Below are 22145 nucleotides of genomic sequence, written 5' to 3'. Positions count from 1 at the left end.
TTTGCTGCCCTGCAGGAGGAGGTATACCAGGTGGGTACATGGGTCTTGTTCTTTCGGTTTGGCACCACCGGGTGAAATACCTCAGCCAGATCGCTGACAAGATCCTGGTGGATGGCACCCAGTTTCACACTGTATTCTGGGGTTCTTGGTGCATTTAGAAGTGCATCCACCTCCATAAGCCTTGGGAGTGCCAACTCGTATAGCCTACTGATTGCCTCTTCTGAGCTCACAAGCTTACCCCACTTAACCCGACGTCTGTTAGTTGTAAGGACCAATTCCCCTGTGTCTCCCCCCAGATTTTCTACCCCTGTACCCGCTAAATGCATGGGCCACTGGATGTTTAAACAGAGGGCATTGTGGTCACTATCTGACCTACTTATTACCCTAAAGTCGAGGACTTTGGGCCAGAGTGTAATATCTAACATGATATAATCTATCCTCGACTCATGGCCCCTCCTATTAAAAGTACACACTGAGGGGGTATCGGACGAGGTACGCCCATTACAAGCCCTCAGAGCGCAGTTCAGGGTAAGGGACATAAGCTGTATTGCAAGGGGGGACCAGACTTTGGGATGAGGGGAAGACGAAGATGGAACCCCCCAGTAGTCATCCTCAGCCATAAGGGCACCCTCCAGTAAGCCCTCGAGAGGTTCAAAGTGGCAGTTGAAGTCTCCTCCAAGCACCACCTTGAGATCTCCCGGGAGTTGCCCCAGGAAGGAGGACAAGTCGTTTAGGGTTGGTGATTCATTTGGCGCGGAAACAGGTCGCGAGTAGACATTCACAATAGCCCAATATGGTTTACCAGGCCATGTGAGCCGAACGCACTGGATGTCCTGCGAGAACGTGTGCACCTGTTCCGCCTGGCACCCAGTGTGACTCGCGATCCAAATTGCCAAGCCACCTGACGGCCTCCCCCTCCCACCCCATTTGGCAGGGATTTCAAATACTTCAAACCCTCTCCTAGCTTGGGTATCCCTCGCCCATGTTTCCTGGAGAAGGAGAATGTCGCTACTACCCACCAGATGGTCCGATTCCGGTGTGCCTTCCTTGTTTGCAATCCCTGCCACATTCCATGAGACAATTCTCAGGCCCTGGTCTATTGGTGGGGGGCCTTGGCCTACAATGGGAGGTGCCGCACAGCCTGTGGGTGGATGGATTCCTGGCAAGACAGTAATGCACTCCGCGATGGCGGATGGACCAGCCAACTCCGCCACCCCGTGTTGCAGAATATGTTCAGTCCCGCTGTTGGGTGGGGGCCCCTGTTGGCCCAGACTGTCACCCGTAGTAAGTGATCGATCTTTAACATTATCCTGCGGACCATTTTCAAATACAGGGGCTACACTCACTCCCACCCGGCTTCGCACCTCATCTATAACATTATCCTGCGGACCATGCTCAATTACGGGGACTGTACTCTCTCCCACCCGACTATGCGCCTCATCCGCCATCTTCCCAGAGCTGCAGGATGTCACCTTGGTTTGTGGTCAGTCGACCTGGTCTAGACAGGAAAATCTATTATGATGTATGGAATTTACCTGGGCCGGTGGTAAGTAATGCCTTGGTCTGTAACATGAGCCATCTACCGCGAAGCCCACTCTAGTCCACCCCTTCCCACCCCCTGCCTCTATGTTGCTGACATTTGGGTAGAAGTGTGAGAGGGGGACTAGTTCAATCTTAGACTTATCAGGCCTTACAAGCCAGTTGCAGATGTAGTTGGCAACGTGGGGGCTTTTAAAACTTATAATAATACAATCCCCTACCCTGTTCTTTGGGGTAAGACCAATCCAAGGGATCCTCCTGACCATCAGGACCTCGCCTTTCAGGCTAGGAGGCAGCGGCCTATTAATACTAAGCCAGCTTATCACCTTGTTGCGTAAAGAGTCTTGAGGCTCCCTCATATCACCAGTTAGCTCAGGTACTCCCACCATGACTGCCGTATATGGGACTGCTTCTGGGGGCAGGTTAACCACCCTGCGCCTATCAAAAGGGGGCGTGGTACCATCAGTAGGACCATTGGTAGAGTTCACCACTCCCCCTGTTTGTGGTGCAGGAAGTTGCTTAGATCTCCTTGGGGCCGGGACAGGGGGCCTAGGTGCTGCGGGTGGCAGAGGGTGCGTCTGGAGAACAGGCGCACCGTCCGTACTCAGCAGTATCGTGTTGGCGCCCTGGGTCGGTGCAGGGAGCAACGGTATAATCCCTGGTGGTGCCCGGGGGGCCAAAGGGGCATTTGACGCATTTATGGCTGACCCAGGACTTTTCCTTAAGTGACTATTTTCCATGGCCTTCAGTCTAGTCTCTATGGCGTCCAATTTAGCTGAGATGGGATTTAGCAAATTCCTCAAGATATCTGTGAGTGAATTAATCAATGTGTCAGTGCTATTAGAAGTTGCCCCACCAAAAATAAAAGGGCCCGAGTGCAAAAGTGGGGCAGCAATAGTTGGAGAACCCATATGATTCGACCTGGACCCAGACAAATTAAGATCGGGGGAGGCGGAAATGTCTGTACTGTCAACCTGATTTAGCTCAATTATATCGATTTTAGCCCTCTTAGCCTTCTTTGCTTTCCTGGACCTTTTCCTTTTTGGGGGCTGTTCCACGCCACTGCCTGCCGGGTCTGGAAGCAGGTCAACCTGGCCTGCATCTTGCAAGTCTATTCCCCTAATTTCCGGAATTGTAGGATGGTCAGAGATCCCAGATAGCCGGGAGGAGTTCCTATCCCTCTGCGTCAAGGGAGTTCTTAACTGCTGGAGGACAGACTCAATCGTCTGATCAATACTATCCATTAATGACAAATGAGTGGCATCCAGTGGGATCGGCGTGCTAGCATCTGTAGAAACAATGTCCCCCTGTTCCAGGAACACACTTTCCGGTCCCATCTCGAGGTGCGCCTCTGTGATTGACGAGCATTTGCTAGCTTGATTACTCGCCTTTGGGAAGAATTTTTCCAGGGTACTCAGGCCTGGTTGGGCGGACTTACTTCGTGAAGTTCTGGTCGCCATTAAGGAGTGTGATGTCAGGCGTTACGGGACCGGGAACGTCAGAGGGATGGCCCGGTCCGGTCTCTGCCGGCCTCTAACGGCCTAGAACGGCCCGCTCTTTGCCCGGTCTTCGCCCCGGTGACCGCCCCGCGCGCGTCCCGCAATGCGCGTGAGCAGGTTCACCTAAGTATGGCAAGGGGGCGTGGCACTGGGAGGGGGCGTGGCGTGGCGGGAAGAGGAACCAGCTGGCGATGTCAGGTGGAATGCTGGTCCTCGCAGTCCCGCCCGCCCGCGCCTCCCACCTCCACCGCTGCCGGACTGCACACAGGACGCTTCCCCACACAGGTGTTGGCTCCCAACCACTCCAGTGGCGAGCAGGGCGGCAAAACGGACTTCTCAGCTCAAGCGGCTCCCGCGAAGCGGGGGCCGCGAGGAGTTAAGTACTTTTCCCAGCAAAGGGGCGCGGCACTGGGAGGGGGCGCGGCGCGGCGGGAAGAGGAACCAGCTGGCGATGTCAGGTGGAATGCTGGTCCTCGCAGTCCCGCTCGCCTGCGCCACTCACCTCCACTGCTGCCGGACTGCACACAGGACGTTTCCCCACACAGGTGTTGGCTCCCAACCACTCCAGTGGCGAGCAGGGCGGCAAAACGGACTTCTCAGCTCAAGCGGCATAAATATTATAGAAAATGTAATTTTAGAAAATTACCTTTTTGCTGCGTAAAGCCTTTGTAGGCTAATTTGCATTAGCCTCCAGTTGCAACCCTCTGTGTTAAAATGACACTAATGTGGCACAGGTTTGACAAGGCTCTACCAATGGTTGCTAAAATGTCAAAATAAAGAGATAATACTTTACGTAAAAGTGTCAACTCTGAAAATACTTTGGTCCTCTATTGCTGCAAAATTTCATTGGCCCTACATATTATGCCTTCTGCTATATTTGACTTTTCAGCCAACAGCATGTGGCATTGTGGGGCTTTCAGTTTTGCTTCGAAAGCAGACATTATTTTGTGTGCGTTTTATTGTGGATGTGTCAGAGGGTGAATGTAGACACGGGTGATAAATTCCCTCTGCCAATGGAGATGGAAAGTTTTTCCCACTCCCCGTTAGAAATGTAACATGGATTTCTGCCCAAATTCTGCCAACCGCCACGTGGCAACATTTTTTCTTATGCGCAGCTCATCAATGCTAAGTTGGCGAGCGAGGATTGGCGTCCTCTTGTGAAGTTTTCGGGTGCTAGGAGAGCACCCAGTGAGTTTTTCCCTACGCGGGCAGTTGCAACTGTTCATGGTGAAAAAGCTGCCACTTGAGTAAAAAATCTACTCAAGCAGCAGCAAAGAAGCAGCCCTCTGCAGCACTGTGTGGTGCTTTTTAGGCTGGTTTTGCAGTGTGACACGAGTTCCCGTGCGAGTGCTAAAAATCAGCGCAAGCATCTGGACCTGCCGATTACCGTTCATACACAGTTTTCTTGTTTCTCAGCAGAATTCCACAATTTCCGCCCACCCCTAGTCGAATGCAAGAATTAATCAGTCGATGGATGAATGGATACTTTGAGTGGAAATTAGATGAATAATAGTGTATGATGGTTTATTGAGTGCCTAAACACCTCAATGGCACAAAATGCACCATCATTCTTAAGCCCGACTTATTGGCCTTGCCAGTGTGTGTTGAAAATCCAGGTGAAAATAAAGCTGTGTTCCACAATTTGCCAATATCAACCTAAAGGCCCCACTGCTAAGGTCTAAAGAGAATACCCTATGCACAATTTTAGACTTCAGTCAATGCAGTGATGCTTTCAAGATGAAATATATATTTGAGTAATTGGGTCAAAGTGAAAATTTGAGGTCATTTACAAATTACTGTAGTTTATGCTGATTCTTTGGATTTCCAACCTATCAAGAATGAGCTACTGCTTAGTAGGTGATTGTTATTTGGTGCACCCCAGACACAGCCTAAGTAATTTTGATAGGACACCTTGCACTCAAACAGGTTTTTAATGCACACCACCATGGTTTGTACAATCCAAGCCTCAAAGCTACACCTGTTCAAAATGTTGGGGGCAGCCAGTGACAACTAGTCCAGGATAGATGGGTTGAGTTGCAGGGATACAGAAGTTTGTGCGAGTACTACATATGAGAGCCTCCTGAATTGTAGAAAAATATTGCCCTGTTAAATATATTTAACAGGGCAATTAAAAATATTAAATTCTTGCTGTTTGTTTGACATAACACAATATAGGAAAATACAACCTGTTTGAGAATTTGAAAATTTCCCTGAAGGAACCTTGAATTCTTTATTTTTTGACTGCAAGAAAAGTTATCTCCCTTCCTTTAATCTTTACTCACACCAGGACAATAAAATAACTCAATATTAATTAGAAAATTTGAATTGTTAATGTTATGTTAATATACTTTATATTGTGAATCATCGTGTGAGGGGTATCTCAGCACAGAGCAGAAACGCAGGCAAAAGCGGAAATTACTCTATTAGAAGATCACTGACTTGAGTAACTTTCTAAATTTGGGATGTTCGGTACAAATGCAAATATGAAGGGGTAACCCATTCCAATACAGAGGGGCTAGGTAAGAAAAGGTTGTGCACCCTGTGCCGGCCTTTCTGTCCCATGTGGGACTGTCAGTAAAGCTGTATCATTGAATCTAAGTAGCCTAGGTGGACAATAAAAGGTCAGCTTAGAAGATAGGTAGCTGGGACCTTTCCCTAGAAGAGATTTATGTATTAAGCAGCAGATTTGAAACGTAATTGGTTTTCGGACCAGTAGCCAAAGAAGTGAATGCAGGAGGATAGACTTTGCTGCTCCGGATGGAAGATTGCAGATTAGGTGTGCAGCTGTATTTTGCACAACTTGAAGTTTTGATAACAACGTCTCATTTGTGGAGGCCAATAAGGTGTTACCTTAGTCCAAACAACTAATGACTAGTGCCTGTGCCAGTATTTTCCTCACAGAAAGGGGGAGGGGGTGAAAGCTCTCTTCAACAGGTGCATCATGTAAAACAAATGCCAATAGTAGACAAGACCTGCTTCTTCATAGAGAGAGTTTGGTCCAATAGAACAACCAGGATTTTGACTATTAGTTTGGGACTCTGAGCCACGTCAAGTTCCGGAGGCCACCATTCGGGGGCCCAGAGCTGTTGAGATTTGTCAAATAATATGATCTCAGTTTTGTCTGCCTTCAACTGGAGGCAATTAAGTTTCATCTAGTCGGCAATTGCTTTCATCCCAGCTAAAAAGCATTCCTTAGCTGTGGCCTAATCTTCATCAAAGGAGATTAATTGATGTGTGTTTTCAGCATAAGATATTACCTTGAATCCATAGGCTTCAATGATCTTGGCAAAGAGGGCAATATAGATGTTAAAAAGTGTGGGGCTAAGACAGGAGCCCTGTGACACCCCTTTGTGCCGCAGGTGAAATAAAGAGCTAGACTGCTAAACACCCCTCTGGTGGCAAAACTGAAAGTGGGGTAACTACAAAGGTGAAGCTTTCTCCACGCAATCGGAAACTGCTGTCATTAGGTTTCCACCTACTAGTAGGAACTGTTCATTTGTTGGACAGCATAACAGTTGGAATGGTGCCAGACTGATTCCGTACACCAACTTAGGATATGTTGGCCTTAACAAATGCTAGCTCACAGTATCACCTTAAGTACCCATAAACCTGGCAAGGTACCAAATGGTTTAGACCAGTGTTTCCCAAACTGTGGTCCGCGGACCCCCAGGGGTCCGTGACACATTCCCAGGGGGTCCGTAGGCAACAGTTTTAAAAGCACAGAAACTTTCTTGTATAATTAGCAGCTTTCCAGCAACAATAAAAGTGTCCAGAGAATCCCAATGACCTCTGCCTGCCCATAGAAAATGTAAAGAAAACGTTTTTTTTTTTTTTTTAATGCATGGTAAACAGGCTGCATTTTTTTTTAAACTGCTTTATTTAAAAGCAGTCCGAGACATGGTGGCCTGCAGAGCCCAGGAGGCCGCCATCGCTGGGAGGGCTGGCATTCCCAATGGGCTTGCAAATTGCGAGAGGCTCAATAATATTAATGAACCTCCCAATTTGCGACCCCATTGGGAATCCCAAACAGTGTTAAACACACTGTTGTACATTTCATTTAGCGACTCGCAATTTGCCACTCGCAATGTGTCGCCAATTGCGAGGCGCTAAATGAAATGGTCGTACATCTGGCCACAAAATCCTTAGTACTTTGAGAATTTGTTTTGTGTGCACACGAGTGTATTTTTTTTCGAATTACTGTTTTAATGTTTGAAATTTAACTCCTACAAATAGCTTGGGGGTCCTCGGCTTCCAGTGGTAGCTCAATGGGGGTCCTCAGGAGTCAAAAGTTTGGGAACCACTGGTTTAGACAACCTCAGAACATGATAACCCTTACTCCCCAGGGAATCGGGGTATCGATCTAGAACCTTTTTGCGCAGTCATTGGAGCTCACTCAGAGGGATACTCAAGAAATACACAATGGGGCATTTTCAATATTTCGTAAACCATTGTGATTCATGTATGAAATAGCAGCAATGTTTAATAGACTGGAGCAGATAAAAGGGATTAGCAACATAAGGGCAGTGAAAATATTGAACAACAGCACCATTGTGCTATAACAGTGTATATATGCTGGCATATAAGTACTGGGTATAGGGTACTCCTACCATAACACAATTTGTACATTCAATATTTTAGATATTTAAACTATGGCTGAGATACCCGCCACCCCCTCTCAACACAATCCCCAAGAATGGGAATACGGAAACATTTCTGAACTTTTGGAAGGCGGGAGGGAGTTACCCTCCCGGCCGTATTTATTAAAATATGAAACAAAATTAAAACATTAAAATAACAGTTTCATATCATGTACAATTTCATTTCCATATAACGATGTTTTGGCTGACCTTAACATATTTCTAATACAAAGGTTCTCCTAGCCGATACTAACATCCTACAAAACATTCTTAAATTGAAATTGTACATCCTAACGTTAAGGGCCAACGGCAAGGTCGTAACCGGTGTCAGATCCCTAAACCAGAACTACCCCCTCACTTGTGAGGGGCGGCCACACAGAGGACTGTACCTCATGTGCACATACCAATTTCCCTTGTCTTGACGGGGGCCCCAATTAACTCGACGCCATTTTAAGGTCGTCCGAGGACTCGTGTGGGGTGTCTAGAAGGTAGCGTGGACCCCCCTCCCCACCCCACACAATTTACCACATCTGCCGTCGCAGATGTCCTGGCCCCGGGAAATTCCAAGGAGGGGCCCGTAGCCCCTCCTATCCAGGGAGGGGCCTTGACCGCCTTCCCTTTCCTTTCGGCGTCCCATCCTTAGAAGGGACCGCCTCCCCGTTGAGGGGCCAATGGCCACCTCCCCCCGGGCGCTCCCATCCATAATGGGTGACGCCCCCCCATAGAGATCTTCCAATTACTGCTCACCGATCATGACCTTACCGCCCGACCGCAAATAAATACGACATTAAACTAAAGGACTAATCACTAAAAGACAGAAGATGCTCAATATGTGAACTGTTGAAACATCACTGATCAACACTGGAGCAAATACTTTATTCGATAAAACATACTGTAAGAATTTATCCACTTTATTGCACAATGAATCACACTTTTAATCACAGCAACCTGTAAGAAAATCGAGTTACCATTTTATTGCATAACGAATCACAACTTTTAAACAAAGTAACCTGTAAGAAAACTGAGTCACCACATCACAACTTTACTTCAAACCACTTGCTGTCTCCAGGGGCTGGTGGGTGGGTCAAAATTGGCTCTTCGTTCCGTCTCGAGCTCACGTGCAGCGGGGAGGTGCAGCTTCAGAGCACAGGAACAAGAGGATGCTACTTTGGCTTGTCGCTCCTTTTATCCATCTTCGGGCGGGCGTAAACCCGCGTCCGCCCGCCTCCGGGGGCGTGGCTGGCGGCTTCGGTGTCTAGGACCACCCACTCTAGGGCGGGAAAAGGCGCGCCCCGGCTACGCCGCTTTGGGCATACCAGCCGGGACTCACCTCCCGCCCAAGATGGCTTCCCGGAGGGATCGGGGTACTCCACCATACGTTCGGGGGGACCGATTGGTCGCCCCTTTCCATATGGCTGAGATACCCGCCACCCCCTCTCAACACAATCCCCAAGAATGGGAATACGGAAACATTTCTGAACTTTTGGAAGGCGGGAGGGAGTTAACCTCCCGGCCGTATTTATTAAAATATGAAACAAAATTAAAACATTAAAATAACAGTTTCATATCATGTACAATTTCATTTCCATATAACGATGTTTTGGCTGACCTTAACATATTTCTAATACAAAGGTTCTCCTAGCCGATACTAACATCCTACAAAACATTCTTAAATTGAAATTGTACATCCTAACGTTAAGGGCCAACGGCAAGGTCGTAACCGGTGTCAGATCCCTAAACCAGAACTACCCCCTCACTTGTGAGGGGCGGCCACACAGAGGACTGTACCTCATGTGCACATACCAATTTCCCTTGTCTTGACGGGGGCCCCAATTAACTCGACGCCATTTTAAGGTCGTCCGAGGACTCGTGTGGGGTGTCTAGAAGGTAGCGTGGACCCCCCTCCCCACCCCACACAATTTACCACATCTGCCGTCGCAGATGTCCTGGCCCCGGGAAATTCCCAGGAGGGGCCCGTAGCCCCTCCTATCCAGGGAGGGGCCTTGACCGCCTTCCCTTTCCTTTCGGCGTCCCATCCTTAGAAGGGACCGCCTCCCCGTTGAGGGGCCAATGGCCACCTCCCCCCGGGCACTCCCATCCGTAATGGGTGACGCCCCCCCATAGGGATCTTCCAATTACTGCTCACCGATCATGACCTTACCGCCACAGGCCGGATAGTTGACCGGCTATCCGGACCCCCCACAAAAAACTCCTACCTAAAGGTCGTGCTGTAAACTCTTTAGCCAGGCTACGAGGTCTCCTATGAGTAAAGCATTCCCCACCCGGGACAAATGGACCCCATCCTCCAGATACATACTGTCCCCCCTGATACAAACATGAGGAATCGAATGCAATGCACTTGTACGAAACAGTCTTGCCAACTTGTTATTTACCTTCTTCACCGAATGATTTATAGCGGACACAGAATTCGCCCCCCGCCACACCTTTCGTGGAATCATGTGGGACCATGCAATTGTGCACCCTGGAACCCTTCTCGCCAACCAACTTACTGTGGATAGTATTGCCTCGAGAAGTAGTTGTCTACCAGTGGTCACTAAATCATTGCCCCCAAGATGCACTATGATTATAGATGGCGGTGACCTTGTCGGCCCTAACAAACCCTCGACAAAAGGTTGAAACTGGTCAATACAGAGCCCGCCCCTTCCGTAGAAGGTCACCCTGTACCCGTCTTCCCCAGCCATGTGAATCATGTCACCTGTTTTGAATACGTCCGCGGCACGCCTCACGTATGAGTGGCCCACGACCCACACCACTTTTTCCGCAGCCGGTGATCTCTGACCGCTGGTCCCCAGGTGTCGGGTCGACTGCACAGTCCGCCCCGCCTCGTAAGCTTGCAAAACTGAAAACCAAACAAAAACAAGAAGCGTGAGTACATGATTACAGCTTCACAACATGTGCAACCGCACATACCTTTTGTAACAATTCGAGGACCAACGCCCCAGTTGTTTCACTTTTTCCACACTCAGACCCCTGGCTGTAGCCTCTATAGCAGCCCCTATCCGGAAGGAGTGGGTCCCAAAATCGCCCGGGTTCAAGCTCGCGGCCGAGATTGCCATTGCTAGCACCCGCTGGAACTGAAACCTCGTCAGTGGGGTGGCATCAGTGTGCCTCAACAGGGTCCCCCCCCACGATGCCGCCCTCTGCGCCAAATATTCCTCAACGCATACGACGGGGCACATGGGAGATCCGGGACTCCGATGGACTACTATACTGTCCCCGATCGCACCCTGATCGGTCTTGGATCTGGGAAACGAGACCATCATCGTATCCCCCTTAACTAGAACGTGCTCTCCGCACAGTCCCCCCTCCGTATCCTGCTTGTTCCTCGCCACCAGTTCGCTTACCCGCATAGCCCCATGGAATGCTAATGCAAAAGCGGCCCTGAATAACACTGTTTCAGACTGTGATGAACAAGTCGCAGGGAGAACGGAAAATAACAGAGCCAACCTCTCCAGACCTATCGGGTGCCTTTCATCTACTCTGCGACCCTCAATTCGTTGCCACCCACGCAGCGCTTTCTGTACTACGAAAGATGCAGTAGGGTCCTGGATCCCATGAGCCCACGCCATGAAGGAAATGGCGGCCCGATGCCTCTGGGCCGTGGCTACCGATTTGCCTGCCTGATGTAACGACAGCAAAAACTTTACAACATATTCTTCCTGGCCCCAAAGCTCCCCCCTAGCCGAACCCAAAAAGGACTGATAAGAACGGAACGCCCCTTCATATGCCTTCCTCGTCCTGGGTGCTAAACTCTCTCCCACGAGGTTTTGTAGTTCGGGGCACCGAGAGACCAGAGAGCTTCGGGGAATGGTGCCGACACCGGGTCCGCTGTGGGCAGAAAACCCCAGAAGGCCTGGATACGGAAACGAGAAAGCGCATCAGCCGCCTGATTCAGTACTCCTGGCACATGTCTTGCCCTAAAGAGTACGTTCAATTGCATACATAGTAACACAATTTCCTTAAGCAATCTCAGAATCCATTTGCATCGTGCAGCATGACTATTGATACACTCAACCACGGTCATGTTATCTGACCAGAATACCACAGAGTGATCCCGGAACCCCTCAGGCCATTTTTGTAGGGCCACCAGAATAGGGAACAGTTAAAAAAAAGCAATGTTGCTCGTCAGCCCACACTCGTGCCACCATGACGGCCATTTTTGGGCCGACCAGTGATTACCGAATATGGCGCCAAAGCCTATACTCCCCGCCGAATCTGTCCACAGCCCCAACTCCTCGGAGGACACCGCCGGCTTGTTCCAGACCACCCGACCATTGAAATCTGCCAGAAATGCCAACCAAATGCGCATGTCCTGGCGAATCTCGGCCGAGAGCCTCGTGCGATGGTGCCCTTCTTTAAGACCGATCATGGCTTGAGCAATCGAGCGGGAGAAAGGGCGAGCCATTGGCATTACTCTAAGGGCAAAATTCAACTGACCCACAGTTTGCTGCAATTGATGCAAGTTCACCTTGGTTTCCCGAATACATGCCTCAAGGGAGGCCCTGAATCTCCCCACCTTTTCTTTGGGCAGCCGGAAGCAACCTTCCAGTGAATCGAGCTCTATTCCGAGAAACTCGAGCGAAGTTGATGGCCCCACCGTCTTACCTGGTGCCAACGGCACACCAAACTGATTCATCAGACCACAAAATTCATTTAAAGCCTGTGCACATTCTGGATCCCCAGCTGCACCCAGGAACAGAAAATCGTCAAGATAATGCATAACATGTTGAAACCCCGTCATTCTTGTGAATACCCATTGCAGAAAACAACTGAATTTTTCAAAATAAGCACAAGATATGGAGCATCCCATTGGCATACATTTATCCATGTAATAGCGACCCTGAAACATAAAACCGAGGAGACGCTGATCGTCTGGGTGTACCGGGAGCAACCGGAACGCTGACTCGATGTCCGATTTGGCCATCAGCGCTCCGGGCCCCAGGCGATTCAACATGGCGACGGCCTCATCGAAAGATGCGTACCGCACCGAACACACCTCCGGGTCTATCGCATCATTCACCGAAAGACCTCTTGGGGCGGACAAGTTATGTATTAATCGAAACTCACCCGGGTCCTTCTTGGGGACCACTCCCAAAGGGGAACAAACAAAATTAGCAACTGGTGGCGTGTCGAATGGTCCGGCAACCCGACCCCGGGTCACCTCTTTCACAATCTTCGCCTGTACCACCGCCGTATTCTGCAGGACCGACAGTTGGTTCCTACACTGTGCCTTACCCTGAAAATTCCCCACTGGGATGCGGAAACCATACGAAAACCCATCTCGCAACACCCCAGCGGAGACATGATCCGGGTATTCATTGAGCCAAGGAATCATTGCCATGGTATCAACCGGGGTAGGTAAAGGCGCCCCTCGGACTATATTAGACCTGTTTGGCGCTTCCCCTACCTCCGTTATCACCCGTTTTGGCTCTGCACATGGTCTCAGGATGCGAGTATTGCCCACACCCCCCACAGTCGTGCCTAAACTTGCATGACCCCTGGGGCCTCGTACACTTTCCTCTGTTAAAATTCCAGCAGATGCCCTTTTTTCCTGTATTGCCACTCGATCTCGAGTGATGCTCAGTACTTGAACCTGCCCGAAAGGGCGCCCCAGATGAATGGCGGGAAAACTCTCCCCCGCTTCCCCCCACCAATGGTGCCTTTAACATGCCTGATTTCTCCATCTTTTGCCAAGAAATGGAGTCATAACAATCCCACGTCAGAGATGTGTCGAACTCCTTGGCCTTCCGAAAAACATTATCATAACAAAACCACTGATTGCCCTCATATGACTGAGAATACTCCATAATACGTGTCTGGTACACGGGTAACTCGGCCAACATTTCAGGCCTTCGTTCCCCCATAATTGAAGTGAAAATGCCAAGTGCTCTGCCCCAATTACCTATGTTCTCATCGACCTTAAAAGCGGCCATCTTGGTGCGCCAAACACTCGAGTGCAGAAACTCCTTTTGGCCCTTCACATGCTCGATCTCATAATGATCAGTTAGCAACGAAAACATGTTCACATATTTCTCAGCCCATATCCTCTCTTTGATTTCAATCGGAATATGCTGAGCCACTTTCTCCCTTCTCGAGGGTACAGACCCCTCCCTCGCAATCGGCAATCGCTTCTTACCTGAACTAGAGGCTGTAACCGTAGTCGCTGCCGAACTCGTGCCCGCCGCGGTTTCACCCCCTGGAGCCTGCGGGGGAACAAAAGGACATGGTGCCTTTGCGGCCTCTCTTGGCTGCCGCAACTGCCTCATTACTGCCCTGGCATCATCCGCCGTGGTGCCTTCGCTATCTTTCCCCAACCATGCTGCCAGCTGTGCAGCCAACTCGGGAGGCATATCCTCCCCGTTCACAGGGGTGACAACAACAGGGATTGGCTGCCCCTCCTTCGGGACCGGGATCAGGGCATCAGTCGGTGTATCGGGGAGCGCCGGCGGCGCCTCGGGAACCGGGGTCTCTCCCCCAGTCGCCCCCCTCTTGGACCTTCTACCTCTCCCGCTGGGACTACTCCTGGCAATGCTGGTCCGACGACTCGCTTTGGGACTCCTACACCGTTCATTGCCGCCATCTGTTTCTTCATCTCGGCCATGTCTTTCACGAGCATGCGGAGCATCTGATCGGTACCGACCCGCTTTCCGGCCTTCTTGCCCGGCATTCTCGAACGATGATTCTCTGAAAGAACAAAGACAAAATTACAACGCTCAAAATTGGCTCTTCGTTCCGTCTCGAGCTCACGTGCAGCGGGGAGGTGCAGCTTCAGAGCACAGGAACAAGAGGATGCTACTTTGGCTTGTCGCTCCTTTTATCCATCTTCGGGCGGGCGTAAACCCGCCTCCGCCCGCCTCCGGGGGCGTGGCTGGCGGCTTCGGTGTCTAGGACCACCCACTCTAGGGCGGGAAAAGGCGCGCCCCGGCTACGCCGCTTTGGGCATACCAGCCGGGACTCGCCTCCCGCCCAAGATGGCTTCCCGGAGGGATCGGGGTACTCCACCATACGTTCGGGGGGACCGATTGGTCGCCCCTTTCCAATATTATTTCAGTACTTAAAAACCTTCCCGACCTATATCTCTACCAACTACACAACATGTATTAAAAAATTAAAACTACTAATAGTATTTACATATTTCACATAAACATCATTAATAATTAACTAATAAAAAATTTATATTTAATTACCTTATCACTCATACAAAACACACAACACACACCTAACATATAAATGTAAAATATTAATTGCATATTTGACATTTTATCAATTAAAAAGTTAACATTGATCATTAATTAATAATAAATTGAATATATACTTAATTAATTTCCCACCCTTTACCCCTACAAATGCGACAACTCACTCACACTTAATATATATCTTAAAGACTATCTTAACTACATATTTCCCAAAAATATTTGTCATATAAATAATTAAAAAAATTATTACTATTTATTTCTTATTCACCCATTAGACAAAAACAACACACTCTTTAAAGAAATAATAAATTAATATAACACAGCATTTACATATGTAATTCCCAATCAACGTATTAATATTAATAAACCATTCATTATTAATTAATTTTAATAATATTCTTTCTACTGTATACTTCCTCAAAATCCACACTCTGAACCTAAAGCTTAATGTTTACAACAAGTAAGTACATGATTACCATAATTAATTATCAATTACATAATTAATATTAATTTAAAACTAAATAATAATGTATTTATATTAATTGAGTTCCTACTCTATATCCCTACAAAACCCAAAACCAGCACCTGAAATGTAACTTTCAAAAAAATGCATTACACAATTAACACAAATATTTATCAATTAAGTATTTAATTTTAAGTAAAAATTATTGAGTAATTCTAATTAATTTGCTTCCCACCATATACCCCGAAAAACCTAAAACTTTGCATAAAAAAATAATAATTACACAACTAACAGAATTAATTATTGATTAAATAATTATTATTCATTAAAGAACAAATATTAATTAATTATAAACCATTTACTTCCTACCCTGTACCACTATAAACCCTACAACCTGATACAGTATTAAAAATACCCAAAAGTATTAAAATACATTTAATAACTACAAATAGTTAATAAATATATTAAAAATCATAAACAATAATTATACAAAACATTTATAAAATATGCATTCGAAATGTATACTAAAATACGTAATTAAAAAAACAACATTATACACAACTATGGGGTTCATTACGATGTCGGGCAGATTTAGGTATTGGTCTGTAACCGCCTGACCAAAGGTTGGCGGTTCTGACCACAGGATTACGATGCGACCATCTATAGGGCAGTTGCAAGCATGCGTTTCACAATAGAACCTTGTGTTCAGAGGGGCTCTATAGGAGCCCACCAGGCACATAGTGAGGGCCAGAGGGGAAGGGGAACCTGCTTTGGGCCCACAAATTCACTTTCCACCTGCCTTTTCATGGCGAATGGACCACCATGAAAGGGCAGGTAGAAAGTGCCATCTTAATCCCGATGGCGGAGCCGAGCCTGGTTCTACTGTCATTAGGGGATTATTGTGCCTGCCGAAGCACCAACAGGCTCAATGTACCCGTCGCAAGCTCCATGGACATTCCCTCTGCCTGAAACCTCCGCCTGCCACATTGTAATGCGTGAGTGGACCGCAGGGGCAGATGTTGGAGGGACCTGGACTGACACCAACTGGGCTGATATCATAATCTGCCCCAATATTTTTGGTAAAGATATTAATTGTTTCGATAATTTCAAAATCAATATTACTTAGCTTAAAATAAATATTCTTGACAACTATATTCTTGCAGATGGTATTTCTATATCACGATATTTCATACACAATATTTTAATGTGATGATATTATTTTTCAATATTTTGTCTAAATACAACACCACGTAGGAGGCAGAAGAAGATGCACACTTGCTATAAGAATTGCAGTCATTTGTAGACATCCTTTCCGGAGGCAATGATCCACATCTAGGATTATTCCTGATTACTCCTGAATGTATGGTCAAAGTGCCTAGGCCACTAGAACTACCCAGTGCAAGTTTTGGTGAGTCTGGGGCCCATGGTGATACCCTATACTTTTATTACCTCAGTTAACCTCTTGGCTGCTAGGCGTTTTCCCGCTGTGTGCTGGAAAATGCCATTTTAGTGGCACTATGACGAGCTCAGCTCCTCATCAGCACACGACACCCGTGGGTGATGACGAGCTGAGCTCGTCATCAGCATCGAAAGGGTTAAAGAACTGGGGCTGTCCGCAGGGGAAGTGCTGGGTGACCGCACTACTCTCCAAATTCCCCATGGTGCTCCTTAGAAGGATTTCCAGAAAATCAGCTGAGACTCCACGGGCCTCATTTAGTAGGTGCCCACAACCACCAGGAATCACCCTGCGGGGAAGCCATAAATTCAGTAGACCCTGCAAATCTCCTCTGTAACACTGTCTCAGGCCCCAGCAGACTTTGGGAGGACTGAAGGGTGGTGCCAGTATCATCCTTACAGCGCCCCGCTGTGTCACATGGCCAATCAGAAAATGGCATGGTCTCTGTGCCCCAGCACCTCCGTCATGGATGCACCTGCAGGAGGGAGGAGGCACCGGCAGCCTGGTTCAGGGAAAACATCGGGGTTGGGATGCGCACACAGGACAGAGCCTCCCGCAGTGCTGCTCACCCATGTACACGTCTAAGAAAGCACAAGGGACACCCTACTCACTTGGAACCAGGGTACTTACAATTAAACAGACAAATGTGGTTCCTGTGATCACTTATTGATTGATATTACAATATATATATCAGCAGTCGCAGTAAAGTGGGGGTACATAAATGTCAGAGAAAAAAGGACATGTAACACAGAGTATGTAAAGAAACAAGGTATTTTATGTATAAAAATTCACATTTGTTATAGATTTTCAGTGCGAAGTGCCCCAAGTGAATAAAAGTGAAACCTATGAGTATCGATTGTGACTTTTTGTGACATAAGAAAAAGGTTTAAATGTTGTTACAGAAACAGCCATTCTAACGTGTCGAGGCTTCAGCTGGGCTGACATTTTTTATTTTCTCTATGATAGCCCTGACACCTCATGGACAAATAATAAAGAACATTTCCATAATGTGTTCAGACCTTGTACTGAATGTTCAAGGTGTTGTGATAATTTACCTACGAATCGGAATTGTAAGCCGTGTGGTTGTGTCAAAAGTCATTGTTTTGTAAAGAAGTCAACTTTAAGACATGTGTACATGTAAAAATGGCAGTGTTTCTTCACAGGCCTAACCTAGCCACTTGACACTTGTGGAACGGAAAGCTGAGGCTGCGGAAATTAAATTTAAGTAAGCCTAAATACGGAATTCGGTACAAGTACAAATACAATAAGGTGTAATTTTAAAACAGCATACCATATGCCTGTAAATCACTGGCAGCACCGGCATCTGCATTATATACAGCTAGACTGTTAAACTCCGCCCTCACAGCAAAACTGTGAAGTTAAACCTTTCTCCATACAAACGGAAACCACGGTGAAATGGAAAGCTAAGGTGGTGGAAATTAAATTTAAGGTAAACCTAAATACAGAATTTGACCCAAGTACAACTTTAAAAATACAATAAGGTGCCATTTTAAAACAGCGTAAACGCTTGCCTTTAAATAACTGGCAGAGCGTCGGCTCCAGCATTGGCATTATATATCAAATAGGAATATAAATAAATAAGCGGTTAGACTGTTAAAGTCTGCTCTTGTGGCAAAACTGGAAGTGGAGTTGATAGAGCGCGCAGGTCACCCGGGTGACAAGTTTACCAATTTTCCACGCACTGGGCCCTGGCGTGCTTATGATGACTGTGTTTGCGCGAACCGGGTGATTCTTACACGCTACTATGAGTAATTTGGGGGGTGACTTTCACACCACTTACTGTTCATGTACCTGACTTACCACAGGCACATTACTCCTGACGGATCAGGAGCTAGCAGTGGACAGGTGACAAGAGTTTTAAAGATTTATCAAGAAATTTCAGAATGAATATGCCAAGATGATAAGCCAAATACAAAGTAACACATCAATTGTTAACATTAATGCCACAATGTAACTATGGATTAGGGCAAGTACCATTAGAATCCTTGGGAACACTACAGGGCAAGAGTATGAGGATTAGAGCTATTCACCGCAAGTTTAAACTAGGGCAAGGGACATAAACAGGACCTAAAATATGCACTTAAACTAGGCTAGTTATGCTATTCTTACTGATTTCACTGCAACCATGCTAAAGGAAAAGGGAAAAATGGAACACACTAATAAAATACGAAAGTTTAATAATATCCTACAGGTAGGGAGAGAAGTGGAACATTTCTAATAAACAATTGCATATAATTTGCATTCCAAGGTGATAGGGCAATATCACAGGCAAGAGTGCTTTATTAGGAAGGGAAGAAAGAGAGATAGGAAGACGTAAACCCACAGATTAATAATTACCTAATTAGGAATGAGGACTAACCCTGGCCACGGGTCAGTTTGGAAAGACGAGGACAAGGACCCTCAAGGAATGGAATACCAGAATGCGAGCAGGTACAGCTCACGGACAGACCGGACAGGATACCCCTCAGGTTTGGGTCAGGACTGGGCTCACCAAGGTACGACCAACACCCACAGCTTTGGATGCAACGCCTGCGTTACCCCTCTCTGCAAGTAATCCGCCAGTAACCCCGATTGGGTTTTCGAATTTTCCCAGCAAAGTGCTTCGCCAGCACTTAGGACTATTTCCACCCCTAGGAGTTTGTGGGAAGTATGGACAGAGTGCTCCGCAGCACTCTAGATTGATCACCTATAGAGTTCGTAGGGTCAGTGACAGGTCTGCTACTCGGACAAGTCGGACGATTTCTCTAAGCTACACTAGGCCAGTTATACGGTTTGGGGACCCTTAGACCACCCACAAATGTTGCAAGTGACAGTTTCCCACATTATGATTGGTCAGGAGAGGTGATCTGGTCATTGTCACCTCCTAGAATTTCGTGTTCACAATCATCATTATTATTAAATTTGCATACCCGCCCCTTGGGTTCACGTTCCCAGGCATAGGAATACAGAAGACAATACAAGTGCACAGTATATAGCAACAGTGTTTCTTGGTCAAGGTGGAATACAGCATCTTCGCGATGGGTTCCCAGGCGCATCGGGCTTCAGGAGCCAGCTGGCTTGTTTTAGCTTCTGCGCAGTGGGGTTTCTCCCATGTTACGTGACAGGGTTCAGAAGAGCTTCAAGTATGGCGCAGCTCCCGTTTCCCCAGCCCCCAGAGACGCGGTACATGAAAAGTAAGCGAGAACAAATTAGAATCATACGTAAAAATGATCACACTGTATACCGTTATAGATTTTAATACACCCCTTATTTTATAATATCTATAGCATTAAAGTTTAGTGCAAAAAGACAGATAGGCTGAAGCAGCAGTGGCAAGCAGAGAGCCTGGTGAGAGACAAGCGGCCATGTTTGCAACAGTGCGCATGAGCAACATAATCCCTCCAGAACGCGAGTGCGTCACATCACGTGAGTATGACCGACGCATGCGCAGACTGGATTTCAGCAAAGCAGCCATTTCCCTAGTGCAAGCATTGTTAGGATGAAAAGACACACAGGCAAGCCTCTCGGGGACACCCGCGTGTTGGGGAAAATGCTAAATAAATGACGGACAGTTGGATTAATATGATTATAAGTTAGGCGAGGTTCATGAGTAAGAGCAAGTCGCTTTACGTGCGAATCCTTGCTCCATCAGAGTAACTGCAAAGTTAAAGCTTTATCCACACAAATGGAAACCATGGTGGAACGGAAAGCTGAGGTGGCAGAAATAACATTTAAGGTAAATCTAAGTACAGAAATTGTTATAAGTACAATTTTAAAATAAAATAAGGTACAATCTTAATCATCTTAATCGTTTGCCTGTAAATCACTGGCAATCCCATTGAAAATGAAGTTGAAAATGACTCGAATTCACAGATTTTAATAGTTGGTGAATGCAACGAAAAGATATCCAACAATATATTGACTACAGAAATAAAGAGACTGGAGACATATGGAATAATCCTGAATCACCGTTTCCAAGAAACTACAAAGTCAATAAATGTGTTAAACAACTGCTTGATCTTTTTAAAAAATAGGAGAAGTCATAATTAGTGGAAGAGTTGTGCCAGATATACTGTCCAGACCTACTAGAAAAAGCAGTATGGGATCCTCAATAATGGAATTTATTATTTCAAGTCTTGAATCATTTTGTCTAATCTCTGAAATTAACAGGTGTAACCCCAAATATAGCATCCATGACATTCTGCAAGTTACTATTGAGTTTTTGCTTCACTGTAATTCTGATTGGTCCTTGAAGTTTGGGCTCACCAGTTTGATGTTGCTAGAAAGCATAGACGACTGCACTGGAACACCACAAATATAAGCACCTTCAACAGAAAGTCTATAGCAAGCTTGAACCTTTCTCAGGTTATTGATACCGATACAATGTCAGAGTATGAGAACTACATTTCGATAACAAAGATCCACAAAACCACAGAAAAAGACCGGAGAGCAATAAAAAAAGACTATATAGATTGTAAACTATCTCCAGAAATAAAGGGTTATTATTGGACCATAAAACGAAAGAATGGAATTCAGGTCTTGAGGAAAAATGGAAAAGACACTTGTTGGACTTGGTCCTTTTTTGCAGGGTCATCCCTAAACTTTTTGGCTTCCTCCTAGACATTTTTCTGACCTGGTGTTGGTTGTTTTAGGACTCTAGGCACCCTAGCACTGCTTTCCAGTGTAAAGTGTGTGTGTTCTCTGTGGTAAACATGGTAAGATTGGTCTACACCTGTTTGGCATATTTAAGTTAACTGTCAGTCCCTTGTAAAGTGGTATCTCAGATGCCAAGGGCCAGTAGATTAAATGCTACTGAGGGGCTTGCACCTCTGATTGCGCCACCCACCAAAGTAGTCTTTCAAACCTGTCTCAGGCCTCTGCCAATGCAGGGCCTGTGCGCAGAGTTTTACTGCCGCTGTGACGTGGCACACAGAGTGGTTGCCACGTCTGTGACCCCCCATTTACTGCATGACAGTCACCCCTAATGTAGGCCCTGGCTAGTCCTATGGGCAGGGTGCATTGTAGGGAAAAGGTAGGACATGTACCTTAAGTGTGTGACATGTCCTGGTAGTGACAAACAGCCATTTTTGGTTTCTCACTGGTGTGAGGCTGCCCTCTCATGAGAATGCATTGGGGATTCTATTGATAAGTGTTTCAGTGGTAATTCTTGATATGAGTGGAGCAGCGTGATCAAGTTTGGTATGTTTGGAATAGTGATAAAAAATGCTGCATAATGGTGTGAGCAGATTTATGATCACTATTTTAGAAATGCCACTTTTAGAAGTTGCCATTTCTGTGTGCTACATGTCTGCCTGCCTGATGTGTATTGCGTTT

This window comes from Lissotriton vulgaris, chromosome 1_1 (genome assembly GCF_964263255.1).
Source record: "Lissotriton vulgaris chromosome 1_1, aLisVul1.2, whole genome shotgun sequence".
Lineage (NCBI taxonomy): Eukaryota > Metazoa > Chordata > Amphibia > Caudata > Salamandridae > Lissotriton > Lissotriton vulgaris.
This window is presented reverse-complemented; position numbering follows the sequence as displayed.